We start from the raw sequence: 17,317 nt of genomic DNA, 5'->3' as shown, positions 1-17,317 counted from the left end.
TCTCGCCCAAGAAAGGGTTTATTCGCCCAAGGGAGCGATTATGAAGTCCCACTAATCCATTATCCGCAGGAAGTTTCTCACTCTGTACCTCTTTCTGTTGTTGTTGTGTACTTTTGCCTTCATGTTAGCTCTGTGATGTAAAACAAAAATTTAAAAGCGGGTCACACTGATCTGACTCAGGGATGTGGATATGTTTTAAATTAGGCTGTACTTGGGGAGCACATGACTCTGTGGATGTGACATCATCCTCAGGGTGCAAAAGGGAAACACATGTCTCAGTTGAACTGGATGATTGGAGCACACTGACAGTGCAGCTTCAGCTGGTGGAGATATGTGTTGCGGTCTGTGTGTTGCTGGTTGCTGGGGTACAGTGCTGAGAAATCCATGAGCTCAACAAAAGTTCTGCACGAGGTGAATTTGTCCGAGCGGCTCTGATCTCTGCATCCCGTTTAATGCACTTTAAAGTGTCACCCGGTTAGGACTTTAAGCATGTTGCTACCAAAATGACAAGTTTCAGAGGGGTGGTTTACTCTCTGCTTAGAAAGTGTTTTATGAGCATATTTCAGAAAAGCCGGGATGCTGTGTAAAGTGTAAATAAAAACAGAATGCACTTTCAAATCTCATGAAGACCCCGTATTATGTTCACAGCAGAACATAGAAAGCACATCAAAGGTTTAAGCTGAGAAAATGTATCACATTAAGAAAAATACTAGCTCATTTTCTATTTGATGGCAGCCACATGTAACAAAAAGTTACGACATTATCATGGTACATCTGTGCACCCTGTCAGTAAACATCTGGGAACTGAGGAGAACAGCTGCTGGACGTCTGGAGAGAAATGCCGTTCCATTCTGGTCCTATGAAGGATTCTTAGCTGCTCAACAGTGCTGGGTCTGCTTTCTCACGTTTTTCATCTCCATTGTTTTTATTGGGTAAAAGTTGTCAACTGCAGGCCAGTTCAGCGCCCTGACTCCTCTAACATGAAGCCATGCTGTTGCAATAAATGCATAAAGCATTATCTTGCTGAAATATGCAAGGCCATACCTGAAAAAGACATAGCCTGGATAGGAAACCTGTATTTGCCTTTCAGCATTGATGGTGCCTCTTCAGATGTGCAAGCTGCCAGTTCCATCGGCACTGACGCACCCCAATACCTTCAGAGATTGAGTCGTTTGAAGTGCTCATAAAAAGCTGGATGGTTCTTCTGCTCTGTAGTCCAGATGACACGGCATCTGTGCTTTCCAAAAATACCGACAAATTTTGATTCGTCCGACCACAGAACAGTTTCCTGCTTTGCCTCAGTCCATTTTAAAGCTAATGAGCGACGTAGCAGAAACGGCAGCATTGCTGGATCATGTTCACATACAGCTTCTTTGCAATGGCAGAGCTTTAATCTGCATTTGTGGATGGCACGGTGTTCACAGGAAGTTATCTTCCATGCAGTGATTTACATCACAGAATCATTGCTGTTTATAACGCTGTGCTGCCAGGCGGCCTCAAGGCTGATTTTTGACATTATCCCTATGGCGCAGCAATTTCTCCAGATTCTCTGAGTCTTTTGATGATATTTGAATGCAGATGATTATATATTCATTCTTGACAATTTTTTGTTGTTGAATGTTATTTTGAAATTGTTCCACATTTTAAAGATGCAGCCTTTTTTTTTTTTTTACAGATCTGCCTATCTTTACTTCTGAGAAACTCTCTCTAAGATGCTCTCGAGCCAATCATGTTACTGACCTGCTGCCAATTAACCTAATCAGCTGCATAATGTTCCTCCAGCTGTTTCTTTTATTTGTTGCCCTCATCCTTTGGGGTCTTTTTTTTTTGACATGTTGCTGGCATCAAAATCAAAATGAGCTAATATTTATCATGAAATAGTTTAAACATTTCAAATGTTTTTATGGTCTAATGTGACTAAAATATGGGGTTATTAGCAAATATCTTCTTTTTATTTTCATTTTACACAGCGTTCCAACTTTTTTGTTTGTGGATTTAGTTTCTTTTTTAGATTTTACGCCAGAATGAATGAATAAATAAATAAATGAATAAATAGCAAGCCTGCAATTATTAAGTTGCCAGATCTGGAAACACAAGGTTTTCACAATAAGAAGATGAAGAAATGACAGTCTGCCCTGACTTTTTAGCCCAGACTAAAGTTTTTCACAGCTGACTAGGTATCTTTAATAACTTCAACTTGCTCTTAAACTCCCCAACACATTTCGAAGGAGAGAAGCAAGATGTGGATTCAGGACACTACTTCGACCAAAGCTGTGAATCATCAGAGTGGCCTGAATGATCGTGTACATCTGTATGTGCATTTGTTTAGAGAGTGATGTCATTATGGGCTGGTGGAACAAACTAGAAAAGCCAACGCAGAGTTTAAAGTGAACAGTCTGGGTTAGCCGGCTAAAGGACGGGGTAATCTGAAGGAGCGTGTCGAGGTACAAAGATAGCTCACAGGAGAGGAATAGACTCTATGATTTCACCTCAGGGTTCAGGGAGCATGAGTTGTCACCACAGCTGCTGGAGAGGCAGAAGTGTGAGAGACACTCACACACACAGGGGGAGGCAGCCCTGAGCATTCCTGGCATTACAGCCCACTGACAAACAATCCTAACTTTATCCAGTGAGCCGGTCCAACTGAATGGCTACAGTGTGTAGAGTTTACCCACTGAGAGGGCCACTCTGTCCCCATCCAAACATTATGATGTCTCAGGTGGGACTGTCAACTCATTTTATTATCAGCAATTGATAAGCATTTAGTCAGCTAAATTACTACAATCACTGCTAAAATCCTCTTTCAAAATTGCATTTAATTTTTGCAAATAAATCTCCCGTGTCCTGAGATTTAGTGCATAAATCTCTTTAAAGATTTGTGCACTAAAGCACATTCATAAATCCTAAGAGAAACAAATAAGTGTCTATAAAAATAATATTATAATAAAAAAAGTTCTGTCAGCAGGAATTTAAAAGATTTGAAAGCAAACGTTACCACTTGTTTCAGTCAGCTATAAAAATGATTTTATGAGAACACAACGACACAACACCCTTCAGTATGAGGCAAACTATCGCCTGCTATTTTGCAACCACACGCCCAGTCACGCACACGAAAAAATCCACACTACAAGGATGCCGCATAATTTATACTGTTGTTGGGATAAAATGTTACATGTTACTAGTAAAATAAGCAAATACTGTAAGATTATCTGCATTTTTTTACTAATATTTGGAATATTATATTTGGAACAAAGGGTCTGAAGGCCAAAGACTACACACAAAAAAACAAAGTGATCTCACAGGACCTCGCACTGAGGAGTGGTGATTTGAATCAGCCTGCAACAGGCTACAAAGTAATAGTGTAGAAATAGTTCAGATGAAATCAGTGTTTCACAACAAACTGTGATGTGCCAAAAGACAAAACTTTTGCTGGGTTTTGGTAATGTTTACCTGCTTCAGTAGCTCATCTTTGAACCATCATCAATGTCCCATTTCCTCTACCTTTTATAAGTATGCACCACCTACTGCTCTTACTGGACTAAAAAGGATGACACATTTGTTGTAATTCGAGTTATGGCTGATACTTAATGGCACAGGATCATTGATGTGTTTGTCACAGCCAACTTTCAAACCTGACAGTTTTTTAAGCAGAGGTAAAAATGTTAATTTTGTGATTTTCTCCAGTGTCTGTTAAATAACGGACCAAAGATGACTAACACGGGGCGTGTTAGTCATCTTTGGTCTGTTCAGTCTTACTGGATGAATTTGGAGGCTTTTTAAGATGGAAATGTTCAGCCTGGGAAATGGTCTATAATCTCAGAAATAATATTAATTTTGACAACTACTATTTAAAAGCAACTGGGCGAACTTCCATCTTCTGTGGAAGTTCACATGATGAGATCAACAGCTCTAGACGAGCCACCAAATGGAGCTTGTGGTGGCAGTTTTTCTAAAATTTATATTTCCAAGATTTTTCATGTGAGAGCCCATCAAGAAAGCTCCTTTCACTGGTGTCCTCCTTCCCGTCGCACTCTTCATCAACGCTAGCCGAACATCCTCGCAGGAGGGGGTTTCCAGGAGGAGAGGCGGGTGACGCATGCGTACCTGGTTCCAAACTGTTGTGGATTTGTTTACCCACAGCCCAATAAAAGTCATTGTTCCACATTTCAAGTTTTCCACGTCTCAAAGCAGATCTGTATTCCCAACCACCGCCGCTGTCTGGCTGCTCAACCCCCACAATCTGCCTCCTGCTGCGAGTGGCTGGAGTTTTTTGGCTACCAGTTTGCTGAGCACATCAGGCTGATCTGGTTATAATAATTCCATGGCTTTGTGTTGATATTAATGCGAGCAAAATCATTAAACGCTCCACGTCTTGGTGTTGCTCCAAGGTCATTGGAGAACGTCTGAGGATGGCAGTTTCCTCACTCAAAACCAACATTTCTATCAAACTGCGTTTCTTCTCCATCTAAAGCTGAGATCAGATGGAAAACGAGGCCTCGTCAAAACACATGAATCAGACATTTGCTTTGGCAATGCGCATTTTACTTTTACTTTTTTTTGTTCCAACCATGTCCATCTGTAACACGGATCAACATCAGTATCGGGACTCTCAAAGAAATCATTTGAGTTTAAAAAAAACTTTTTTTAAATTGTAAGTTTTCTTTGAGTTGACATGTGAATGACAATGTTTTGAAATCTAGTGGAACATTGGTTTTCACTGATTTAGATCAGATTTGGAAACGTTGCTTGACAAACCGTATTTCTTTCAATTAAAAAATAAAACTCAATCCATCTTCACTTATCCGAGTATAAATTTCATAAATGGCAGAGGCTGTCAGAGGAAGAAATGATTCCAGATGCATGTAAGAAATCACACAATTCACTTGAATTAATTTTAAGAAAACAATATGAAATGAGTTTGAATGAGACATTTAATGCTGAGAAATCTGTTCCTGGTGACACAGAGTGATGACTCCCAAGATAAAACTTTTCTGGTCCCTGGGATGAACACGACAGATTTTCCATTTTATTACTTGAACGCTTTTCGAAACATCCAGCCACACTTGTTAAACAGTCAAAGGGGAGTGAGTTATGAGCATGTAATAGCCATTGTGTGTTCCAGCTATTTTGTTGATAATTTTAATTCTTGTACTGTCGAGCAGTTTTTACAGTGAGACATAAAACTGAGCAGTTCTCTTTCTCATGAAATCATTTTGTCTCGCCACCAAAAAGGTTTAAAGTTCATTGTTAAAAGCTGTGACATGAGCAGGAGAACCCCAAGAAAAATAACTATTCGAAAACACAATTTTCCTTTATGCCACAGAGTCTGTAACTCATCATTAGCTGCTTTTTCAAATACCCAGCTGACACAGTGTTTCCTTATTCATAAGAGGATTTAATATTTGAGTTATCCAGTATGCTCTGTTGACTTTGGTCAGTCTGTTGAGTGCTTTGGACGCTGTGTTTTCCAGTGCTTAGATATTTATCTCCCTGGCAGGAAGTGAGGACCAGAACACATAGATATGAAAACAACTTTCTTCATTCATTGGTATCAGGCTCATTGGACACAAGACTGTAGAGACTAATACCATCAGATCTGGACAAAGTAAGGACAGGGGGCACATGAGGATTCAGTCGTGCTTTCGCTGGATAGTATTAGCATGGCTTTATTTTAAAGGCTCTCCTCCACAGTATGTTGTTTGTTCTATCTCTCTCCCATCACCCCCAGCAGGTTGCAGCACAGGGGTAGGCAACCTTTCTGATGATGAGTGCCATCTAAAATTTCCTCAGAAGTCAATGTGCCATATGATTGCATTAGCAATAAATCATAACGCTCTATATGAACAGTTACACACTATATAGAACAACTTTATAGAATTATTTGTTCGCAGATGTTGGCAGCTATCAGCGAATAGCTATCAGCTATTTTGAAACCAAAAAAAAGACACTTTTTATCCATAACAGCAAATTAACTGTACAACAGAAAATGCAAATGTCATTTATGGTCTCTTTGCTAGATCCGCCCCTGCACAGTTACCAGCTGTCAGCTACATAGAAAAGGATCCTGGTGTTACTTGTCTCTCAGAAACAGTTCATAACTTCCCTTCAACTCATTCATGTGACCTAAAAGGTAAACCTGTTTCTCCATCACCTGTTCAGCTCTGATGATCCAGTAAGGACATCTCCTGGTTTCATCTTCATGTTTCCCTCTCATCAGACATCCAAACCGATATCATGACCAGCAGCTTTTACAGCTGTGGCTCCAGCAAACATCAGCTGATACTGTCACGGATTGCCGGGGCAAGCCGTGTGGAATGTAGGAAGGACCCAAAAGGCAGCAGCTCTGGTGCAGGTGAGTGTTTATTAACAGGGGTGGGTAAGTACAAACAGCGGTGGCGACAAAACATGAAACTGGAAATCTAAACTGGGTAAACTAATAAGACAAACCAGAACGAGGATGCAGGGAGGTCCGGAGAAATACATATGGGAAGACGCAGGGAGACCAAGGGGAAACAACACAGACGAACCAGCAATTACTAAGACAGAAAATACAACTTAAATACACTCAGAGAACACAGGGAGATTACACACAGGTGGGAAACACAGCTGGGAGTGATTAACATAACGAGACTAGGGAGGCAAACTGAAAACACTCACATCAGACGCAGACCTTCACAATAAAACAGGAACACACGGGCAGAACAGAGTAAACACTAAACAAAGGAAGAACAGAACCAAAATCGAAGAGAAAACACAAAATGCTGGGTCAAAAGGACCCAGGATCATGACAGATACTAGAAATTAATATTAAATAAATTCTAACAACAGCTGATCAAGCTTAAATGTGCTGCTGTTGTTTAGCACGACATCCGCTGGTTTCCTGTTTCTGGCGCAAAGTGGGCGATAAACAAGCAGGAGAGAAAAGCCGATCAGCTGATCATTGATCAGTTTCATGACTGAAGTAGAAACAGGAGAGGGAGGGAGAGAATGAGAGAAGAAGAGGCAGCTGACAGCGTAACGACAGAATAACTCCAGCTTTGTGTCTTTTTCCATTCTAGCTGAAGTCCCTGACAAACTGTTCCTTTGCGGCTCAAAACGAAACGCGTAATATTTTCTCTGAATGAGGGACGATTCCGTTTTTTACGGGACAGTTGGCAACTCTACTAACTAACCTTATGAATAAAATAAAGTTCACTATCAGTAACATCATAGCACCCACCCAGCTTTAATATAAACTCCGTCATGCTAGCTAGTACGCAGTACAAGTTATTGTAACTGACGGTAAAAAGTCAGCACAACGAAAATAAACTACATCTAAACTTGGTTTATATACTTATATACTTATACTTCTTACCTGAAGTTCAGTTCACCTGACACTCGGACCGGCGGCCACCTCGGGTCTCTGCTCCTCCTGCCTCCCCTTCCCTCATCCACCTGCTGACCTCTGTGGAAGCTCCCCCATAGCCACCACCAAACAACTGAACAAGTTATTTTTACACATGTGCCAGCATCTGGCCAATGCACCACCTTTCGTTGTTTATACCGTTACACACACACACAAAAAAAACATCGGCCCATAAAAATGAAAAATCACCATCGGCCCACCGGGAAAATACCTGGTTTCCTAAGGAAGGGGACACATAAATGTTAGAGATTTTCTGTCAGTCACTTGTGGTGAGCTGTGGTCCACTCAGGGAGCAGCATCAGATATGGTGACACCAGGAAACCAGTGAAAGTGATTAGGAAGGTTAGCTCTGTGATTGGCTGTGATTAGTATTATAAATATTTCATAATAATTCAAAATATCATCAGAAGTATTTCCCAAATATGGGCTAAATGAAATATTTCACATCTCATTATCATCATGTACCATAGTTAACAAGCTTCTATCTTTTCTTAGATAGTGTAGACATTACATTACATGGATTTGTTTAAAACTTTAAAGCAACTTAAATGTTTGTTGCAGTTCAGACATTGAATCCTTACTGGTACAATTAACTGACCTGAAATGAGGTTTGTCCACCAGTTAGTGGTGAAACTGATGTGATTCTCCTACAATTTATTTTTGTTTTCATTGTATTTAACAGTCTTCTCTTAAACAGATAAGTAACAAATAACTACATTTTCAACGTCATTTAAAGTTTCAGGGCGAGTAACACAGCCCTGCTAAAGCATGCTGTGGCAGACTTATGGTATCCTCTGGCCTTCAGCCAAGTGATGTAACCCAATAACCTGGTTTCCCCAGCTCTGCAGACACAGATTGGATAACATTGCTTTTCCTTGTCTTAATAATCTTTTTGTTTTCCTGTTGCTTCACTGTGTCCTCCTGAGGACAAACAGATATCCTGTATCTGTCTTCATGCATTCTTAATAATCCAAGATAGATAGATAGACCCCAGGTTAACCTTGGGGTGACCTCTAAATAATAATAATAATAATAATGGATTGCATTTATATAGCACTTTTCGGGACCCCTCAAAGCGCTTTACAATACCACTATTCATTCACTCTCACATTCATACACAGCTACAGTTGTAGCCACAGCTGCCCTGGGGCAGACTGACAGAAGCGAGGCTGCCATATAGCGCCATTGGCCCCTCTGGCCATCACCAGTAGGCGGTAGGTTAAGGCCATTAAGAGGATATTTATTTCCTCAATAGAAGTTCATTGGACAAAATTCCTTTTCCTCTGGGCAGCTGAGTCTCATGTGGAAACATTAAATCCACCACAGACTTGAAATAAGCTAAGCCAAAAGATGTTTGGATAACTAAGCTCATTTTCTTCATCTTTTTCTTTTCCATATCATATCCTGATTTTCTTGCTTTTGGATGTTAGTTTTTGTCCTGTTAGTTTTTTCTCTCCACAAAGCAGTGGAGAGAAGAAGTTCACGTTAAATAGTCAGTTTAGAAAATATACTGTGACATGTCAGTATGCTGCATTTACTAAGCTACCGTGTAATGTTTCAATTAAGAAGACAGAGAAAAAAGTTTTAAAACAGTTTTCATTTTAAGACAAAGCAACCTGGCAGATGAAGCAATGAAGCTAAAAGAACAAATAACGTAATAAGAGACCAGATAAACCCCCAAAGAGAGAAAAAAAACCTCTCATACCCTGAGATCAAATATAAAATACAAAGTTTAAGGGGTAATTGGTTTAAATAATGTTGTCACAACTGTTAATGATGTCATTAATCAGTGTTTTGTTTCAGCCAGTCTCAGAGTGAAGCTGTTCATTATCTTTTGATCAAATGTTTTTTTTCATCATTTTCACACATCTTTTCCCCCAGTTAAGCACAAAAGGCCTACTGACGAAACCACTGTCTTTTTTTTGGTTGCTTTTAGTCATTTTTGCATTTCTTTCCTTAACGCTTGGAGAATCTTATATGTTTCACAAACATGCAGGAGCACAAAGTTCTTGCTGTAGCAGCTTCTTTCCATGTAGCAGATCCTGAAGATCCATTAGGGTTAAGTAATTGGAGACAACTCTTCTGGACATTATGTATGATTTTCCAAAGGTTTACCTGTACTCACTCTGACCTGCTAACTGACATAAGAATAAACGTGGATTTCTGTAAATGGGCATATTCAGTAAGAGAGCACATGTATGCTAACTGTGTCAGAAAATTGATTCTTCTTGTTCTTCTGGCTATTATTCAATTTCAATTCAGTTTTAAATATATAGTAACAAATCACAACAGCAGTTGTCTCTAGGCGCTTTATATTGTAAGACAAAGACTATACAATATTACAGAGAAGACAGAACCAACCCCAACAATCAGATGACACCCTTATGAGCAAGTGCTTTGGCGACAGTGGGAAGGAAAAACTCCCTTTCAACAGGAAGAAACCTCCAACAGAACCCAGCTCAGGAAAGACAGCCATCTGCTGTGACTGGTTGTGGGTGAGGCGAAGAAGACAAGACAAATGCTCTGGAAGATGAAGAGGTAATGATGATGAGGGACATCACAGCAGATGACCTGCTCCCTCTCATCTTAACCCTTGCACCCTCTTCACTCATACCAACATCCATGAACTTTCTCTGTGGTCCTGTTTTCCCTCCTACCTGGCAGCTTCAGCTATGGCAGCGATGAAGCCACAGACCTCCCCCCCCCACCCACCACTCGTGGCTTCATAAACCAGTGTGCTCTTATTGCCTGTCCTAAGCCTGGATAAATGGGGAAGGTTGTGTCAGGAAGGGCATCCGGAGTAAAATCATTGCCAAATAAAAACATCAGCTGCTTGATTAGGCTGCTGGAAAAAACGACATCCTCTCTCAGATCTGTTAACTGTCAGTCACAAATGAGGAAGTCCAGTCCAGACATCAGCAACTGCACTTATGTTATGGGAAACTTTTTAAAAATTTGTATCTAGTTGCATTAATCAGCTGATAAAGGTCTGCCTTACAGCTCTGCTGATAACTTACGCTACGATGTTTAAACAAAGCCAGATGTGCTATTGTGTATGGCAGGAAGAGATACTACACAAAGTTTCCATTCCAGCTTCTCTTAAAACACAGTAGAAGGAGAGTTCAACAGAAAGCTCGGCAATAGCTGCAAATGCAGAGGAAAGGTGTAATAGATTTTGTAGCTTTTGAAATATGGTGCAGTAACTGGATTAGTGAGCATTTGAAAAGGAAATGAGACTAAGAAGGGATTTACACACTAACACAATTCAGCCTGCTAGCATGGGAACTCAGCTTTGTCAGTTTCACAGGTTCATCTAAAGGGCTCATGCACTGGGATGTTTGCAAACAGCCAGGTTCTCCAGCACAGACAGCGGGGATTGAATCCCACCCTCCCATCCAAAAACTGCAGCATCCGTCTAAGCTGCGCTTCCATTCACGACTAACTGATTTGTTTCTGTGTTTTGAAGGACTTTCCCCATCCCTCTTTCAGTCTGCAGTGAGAGGCTTTATGAACTTGTTTGTCAGCATAAAGCAGAAGCTCAAACACAAACGAAAAAGAGCTCAGAGATCAAATCGCAGCCTTTGGAAGAACCACAGGATCTTTTTGCAGACACACTATACAAATGACTCAGTGTCTGTCCAGAGTGCCAGTGTGTAATTGATGGTTCTGGATAAGTTATAGTACATATTTTACATATCCCTTTCCAGTTTTTTTCTGTCTTTGAAGGCATATTTGGAGTATTGACCCTACTTCAATTGCAGACTGAAAGATTTCTTTATAATCTGCACATAAAATAATGCTACATTTTGTTCTCAGAAATTGGGTCAGTCATCTCCTTCTCCTTCTAGTTTATTCACTCATTTGGTTATTTTGGCTGGATTGTGTCTAGCAGTGGCACCACCAGTTATTTTGGTCAAAGGTAGCCTGAAACTGCGGCACCTGCCAAAATAGTGTTGGATATGGCAGATTTGGTGTGTGTGTGTGTGGCGGTAAATAGAGACTTACACACAGCTGAAGGTACAAGGATGTTCTTAAAGTCTTTGGGTGGTCCAACCTCTCAGGGAGCTCGAGCCTACTCTTTGCGAGTGCCGCCACTGAACACTGGTCATTATTAACAGACAAACCAGCCCCACCAGCCTGGGATTACCTTCCAGCCAACTACAGATGTGAACGCCTAAACATTTCTGCCACTTTGTTTTGACATGCTCTATTATAGGTTCTGCATCCTACAGCAGATCCAGAAAAAAAATTGACAGCTAAATGAAATCATTCATTTTCTGGTCTGATGTCATCCAAAAATTGCCATAATTGCCCAGGCCTGGCGTCTCTGGTCTGTGACTGGCAAAGACACCAGTGCTGGGCGAGGTGCACGGAGAGGAAAGCAGACTGTTGGATGTTCCCTGTTGGATCTGTGGTGACTCTTTGTCTATTTAAACTCAAGTGCAGTTATACACTGCACTTTCTTCCATCTGCTCGAAAACTGACATCTCACTTGTCTCCACCAGCTCCTTTGGGTGGGTGGGGGTTCCAACGTGTACCTAAGCCTAAGGGATGTAATCTCTCCAGTGTGTCCTGCATCTGCTCCAGGGCAACCCCCCCATCCCTAAACGCAGTCAGTAACAACTCCACAACTGGAAGACTAAGCTGAACAACACAGGGCCCTATGGATAAGAATAACTCTCCTCACCTGGCCACAGTTTTCATTTTTGCTTCCACCACATTGAAAACTGTACATTAGAAGCTTGATTAAAGGCTCACAACAACAAACCAGAAACCACTTTTGGTAAATATTGTCAGATTTAACCCAGAACAAAATTTCCCTCATATCAAATTTTGAAATACAGATCTATTTAGAATATATAAGTAGGTATACAGTGATGAGAAGAAAGGGTATATTTACTGGGTTTTGGAGAAAAATGTCTTCTTTTGAACAACACAATGTTCTTTTTTACGTAAGACATGAAAATATGCAGGCATAATGATTTCATTATATTTTATTAAGAGGGGAAATGAAAAGCACATTCTGGAACTGCTGGGATTTATTATATGACCACATATAACCACTAAAACCATTTAACACTATCCTCATTCATGTATCATAATTGTTAATTTAATATTCATCAACACTTAGAGAACAAACAATACCTATTCCAGGCTAGTCTGTGCATTCAAAGCACTGATAGGAAATGTCTGTGAAGGTTCTCAGTCATCCAGGTCATCGTAGTCAAAGGAGCTTGCAAAGAAAAGTGTCTGGACTTCTTTAAGTTGCTTGAAGACGTTTCACCTCTCATCCGAGAAGCTTCTTCAGTTCTAAGGTCAAATGGTGGAGAGTCCCAGATATAAACCTAGTGGGAGTGACCCCCCACAGAGGGACAAAAGGACCCCCTGATGATCCTCTAATCGCCTGAGCCAAGGTGGGAAACTGGGTGTGGGTCCCAATCAGCCAGAGTTTCGGGTGTGTTCATTGTGAAACCTGGCCCCACCTTATCATGCGAATTCCTGAGGTCAGATGGCCCAGGATGTGAGTGGGCGTTAAGGCGTCTGTGAAGGGATCTCAAAACTGGATTATAGATGGCAGAGAGTTGGTGTCGTAAACCCCCGCCTCTGTTCAAAGATGGTCGCTCACAGTGGACATAGATGGCTTCTTTCACTCCTCTTTCAAACCATCTGTCCTCTCTGTCCAAAATGTGAACATTGGCATCCTCGAAAGAGTGTCCTTTATCCTTAAGATGCAGATGGACTGCTGAGTCTTGTCCTGTGGAGGTGGCTCTTCTATGTTGTGCCATGCGCTTGTGAAGTGGCTGTTTGGTCTCTCCAATGTAGAGGTCTGGGCATTCCTCGCTGCACTGTACAGCATACACCACATTGCTAAGTTTGTGTTTTGGCGTTTTGTCTTTCGGGTGAACCAGTTTCTGTCTGAGCGTGTTGCTGGGTCTGAAATACACTGGGATGTCATGCTTGGAGAAAACTCTCCTGAGTTTCTCTGATACACCGGCTACATAGGGGATGACAATGTTGTTGCGTCTGTCCTTCTTATCCTCCCTCACTGGTGTCTGGTCTTCTTTTCTGTGCCTCTTTGCTGACTTTAAGAACGCCCATTTAGGATAGCCGCACGTTTTGAGTGCTTCCTTTACATGTGTTTGTTCCTTCTTTTTCCCTTCAGGCATAGAGGGAACATGTTCTGCCCGGTGGTGTAGGGTCCTAATTACTCCAAGTTTATGTTCCAAAGGGTGATGGGAGTCAAACAGGAGGTACTGGTCCGTGTGTGTGGGCTTCCGGTAAACGTCGATGTTGAGTTTGCCGTTCTCTTCAATGTGCACAGCGCAGTCCAGGAAAGGCAAACAGTTGTCCTTTGTGTCTTCCCTGGTGAACTTGATGTTTTTATCCACAGCGTTGATGTGCGCAGTGAAGGATTCCACTTCTTGTGTCTTGATTTTGACCCAGGTGTCGTCCACACATCTGTACCAGTGGCTGGGTACTCTTCCTTTGAAAGAGCCAAGAGCCTTCCTTTCCACTTCCTCCATGTAAAGGTTGGCTACAATAGGTGACACGGGGGAGCCCATGGCACAGCCATGTTTTTGTCTGTAAAAGCCTTCATTGTACTTGAAATATGTAGTGGTGAGGCAGAGGTCTAACAGTGTGCAGATCTGATCGGGTGTGAAGTTGGTCCTGTCCTCTGTTTTCTGACAGTCTCCACGGCCTCCGTGGTGGGTATGCAAGTGAAGAGAGAGACTACATCAAAGGACACCATGGTTTCCTCTGGATCCAGGGTAAGTTTCTGGACCTTGTCGGTGAAGTCAGTGGAGTTCTTGATGCTTTCTTTGCTTTCTTTTTGCTTTCTTTGCAAGCTCCTTTGACTGATAGGAAATGTTGCTTGTGTGGGATTTGCATGTTTCCCGCAATCACTGAAATGGCAGCACAGGTGCCGTTATAATATTAGGACTTCTCTAACCATTCCTTTGATCTAATTTTTTATTCTCAGTTGGATCAGAATAAATAAACAATTAAATTGCAAATAATTTGTTCATTGTTAGAATATTTTCTTGCACAGTGGATTCTTGTACTTGTAATGTATTTGCATTTATAGAGCATCATTTTAGTCCTACCGACTACTCAAAACACTTTTAACTGCAAGTTACTTTTTAATCATACATTCATGCAGCAGCACCTCACAAGTGTGGCAGTTAACCTGACACATTGCTCCAGACTGTGGGGGAACCCCAAATACCTGTAGGAGACCCACTCCAGGCACTCTAGCATGCGTTAAACTTGCAAATTCCACACAGAAAGGTCCCACTCATGATTTGTTAGTGCCACCATGCCACCCTTTTTCAGATGTCATGTTTCTTATGTGTGCCATAAACCATCGCTCCTGTGCTGTTTTACTGTTAAGCTGTTTGGATATTCCCCCATGATCCTTTAAAGAGCAGCAGGTGCCTGTGCCTGTGGGAACCTGGGCTAATGTGGTGGGAACACAAACATTTACCTTGACAGTAACAAGGTTCTCCTTGAACTCTATCACTATTGTCCCATAAAAAAGCACACACACACACACACACACACACACACACACACACACACACACACACACACACACGTACAGTTTTACAGTTTCAAATTCTCTGAAATCATCATTTTTTCCTTGACCCACACTGGTGGATTTAAAATACATCTGAATAGATACGGGATAAAATTTGACCTAGAACGGCTTAAGTGTATAAACATCTGTAACAGCTGCACATCAAGGGTCTTAATTAAAAAAAAAAAAAAGTTTTCATGTTTATAAATTTTGGGTATATTTAAGAAAAAACATCAAATTTCCAGGTAAAAAGAAATAAATTTAGGGTATTTTTTACAGATTTGAACTGAACAGTATGTAAGGGTTAAAATAGATGAGTTTAAAGTTTATTGGTTGAAGTTTAAAATTTGCCTGTTTTATAAAGATTTAAATCCAAAACTGCAACACCTCGATGTTATTTGCTACAGATGAAGAGAAAATGCATGCAGCATGCTGCAATACTTCTAATGCATGTTTGTGGAGGCAGAAGGGCTGTCCACGGTTAAAATGATTATAACTTATTATACTTCTTATAACGGTTTCAGCCTATTTTCAACCTGTCTGGTATTCATTAATTTCCCATCAACACCTCCTCATTACTGCCCTCACTTGTTTTTGGTCCTGCTTGTGTCAATTCACTTTGCATTTTCACAAATTTATCATAGGTGCACAGAAAAGCAAACAACAGAAGATCTGAAACACGGCTTAACCTTAACTCTAGCGCTCAATTTGCTGCTGGAGACCAGGCGGATGTTAAGAAGGTAATATTTAGCACATTTGCCTAATTTAAGGTTTAAGAAAAAGGCTAAAGAAACAAGGAGAACGTTGGACTTTTCCTAAGAATGAAGAGATCAGAAAGTTCATTTAAGTCAACCATCTGAGAAAGGGGTCAGCACATCACCTTTCCTTTCCACCACCCCAAAAGTGAACTGTTTAGTGCTTGGATTTAAAGGATGTTGCTTGATCACTGCTTCTTCCTCTTGGCCTGCTTCCTCTGTTACCTCACAGTGAGCTGTCCCACTTCTCGACTTGGCCGCCTCAGTCGTTACCTGCCAGACAGATTGCTGTCTTGAGGCACGGAGGCAGGGGTGGGTTGTACTCTCAGCCTGTTGTGTAAGAGCTCTGTAAGGAGATAATGAGCTCTTAGTCTGCACTTTCACCTGCGGTCATTAACACAGTTATCTTAAAATCCCTGCTCTACAAACAAGACCGTCACACTTTGCTTCTGGATTAATGGGCCCTTCATATTTTATACTTCATATACTTGATATTTGAAAACATAAAAACCCCCAACAACCCCCGACTGGTTAGACTTTATCTTTAGGCAGGCATTTCAGTTTTCCAACCATTGCTGTTCTGTAATGATATACAATTAAGTCGGCACTGGTGTCTACATAAACTGCGTCCCTATAAACTGCTGGCTATGAATATATTTTGGATGAGAGGCAGAGAGATCTAAACTATCTGGCTTTCTTCATCCCTCTGACATTTAATCTAACTTCTAAAACTAACTGATGCATGCATATTGTGTGTCATGCCTTTGTTTCCCACAGTGGAGGGGGGGGGGGGGGGGGGGGACACATCTCTAGGATCTTAATTGTATCTGGTCTCAGTGTCTGTTGGACTGTGGGAGTATCTGGCTATTCTATTTCCCTCTGAAAGAAATGTTGATTGCTATCACAAGCTGTCACAGCAGGAGATACAAACACAAGGATATAAAGAAATCCCTCGATCAAGTAATTTCTTCGACTTCAACAATATAAATTTAGATGAATATTGTGCTAATATAATTTCACTAATTGTGTCTGTGGAGTTCTTGGAAAATGTATTCGGCATTCACCCTTTAAATCAGGGGTGTCAAACATAAGGCCAGGGTCCCAGAATCGGCCGGGCATAGACATAAAATATCCCTCCGGACAGCTTTGGAAAATGTGAAGGAGGGCATAAACTTTGGAAACATTTTTTTCACTGCTATCAAATCTAACATAATGAAATGTAATTTTACACATTTAGATTTTTGTGATGACAGATTTCTTACAGTTACCGCAGCAGCATTTCTTCATCGTGCAGAAAAACTGAGATGCACTGTTGAAAGTTTTTAAAAATTGTTCTTCATTTTTTGTTCTACTATGTGTTTTATTCTATTGTTAGTGTCCCTGGGTGTCTTGAAAGGTGCTTTTAAAAAATTTATTTTTCTGCTTCTTCTTCTTATTATTATAAATTTGCACTTATCTTTCTTATATTACTGTAAATGGCCTTAAATTTGTAGTTAAACACCTTCAGACTGACAGAAAGTTTCTCTGGTTCTACGCAATAAGATCAAAGTAAAGGTCAAAGGAGTAAAATGAGACATC

This window comes from Astatotilapia calliptera, chromosome 11 (assembly GCF_900246225.1).
Source record: "Astatotilapia calliptera chromosome 11, fAstCal1.2, whole genome shotgun sequence".
NCBI classification, from domain to species: Eukaryota; Metazoa; Chordata; class Actinopteri; order Cichliformes; family Cichlidae; genus Astatotilapia; species Astatotilapia calliptera.
This window is presented reverse-complemented; position numbering follows the sequence as displayed.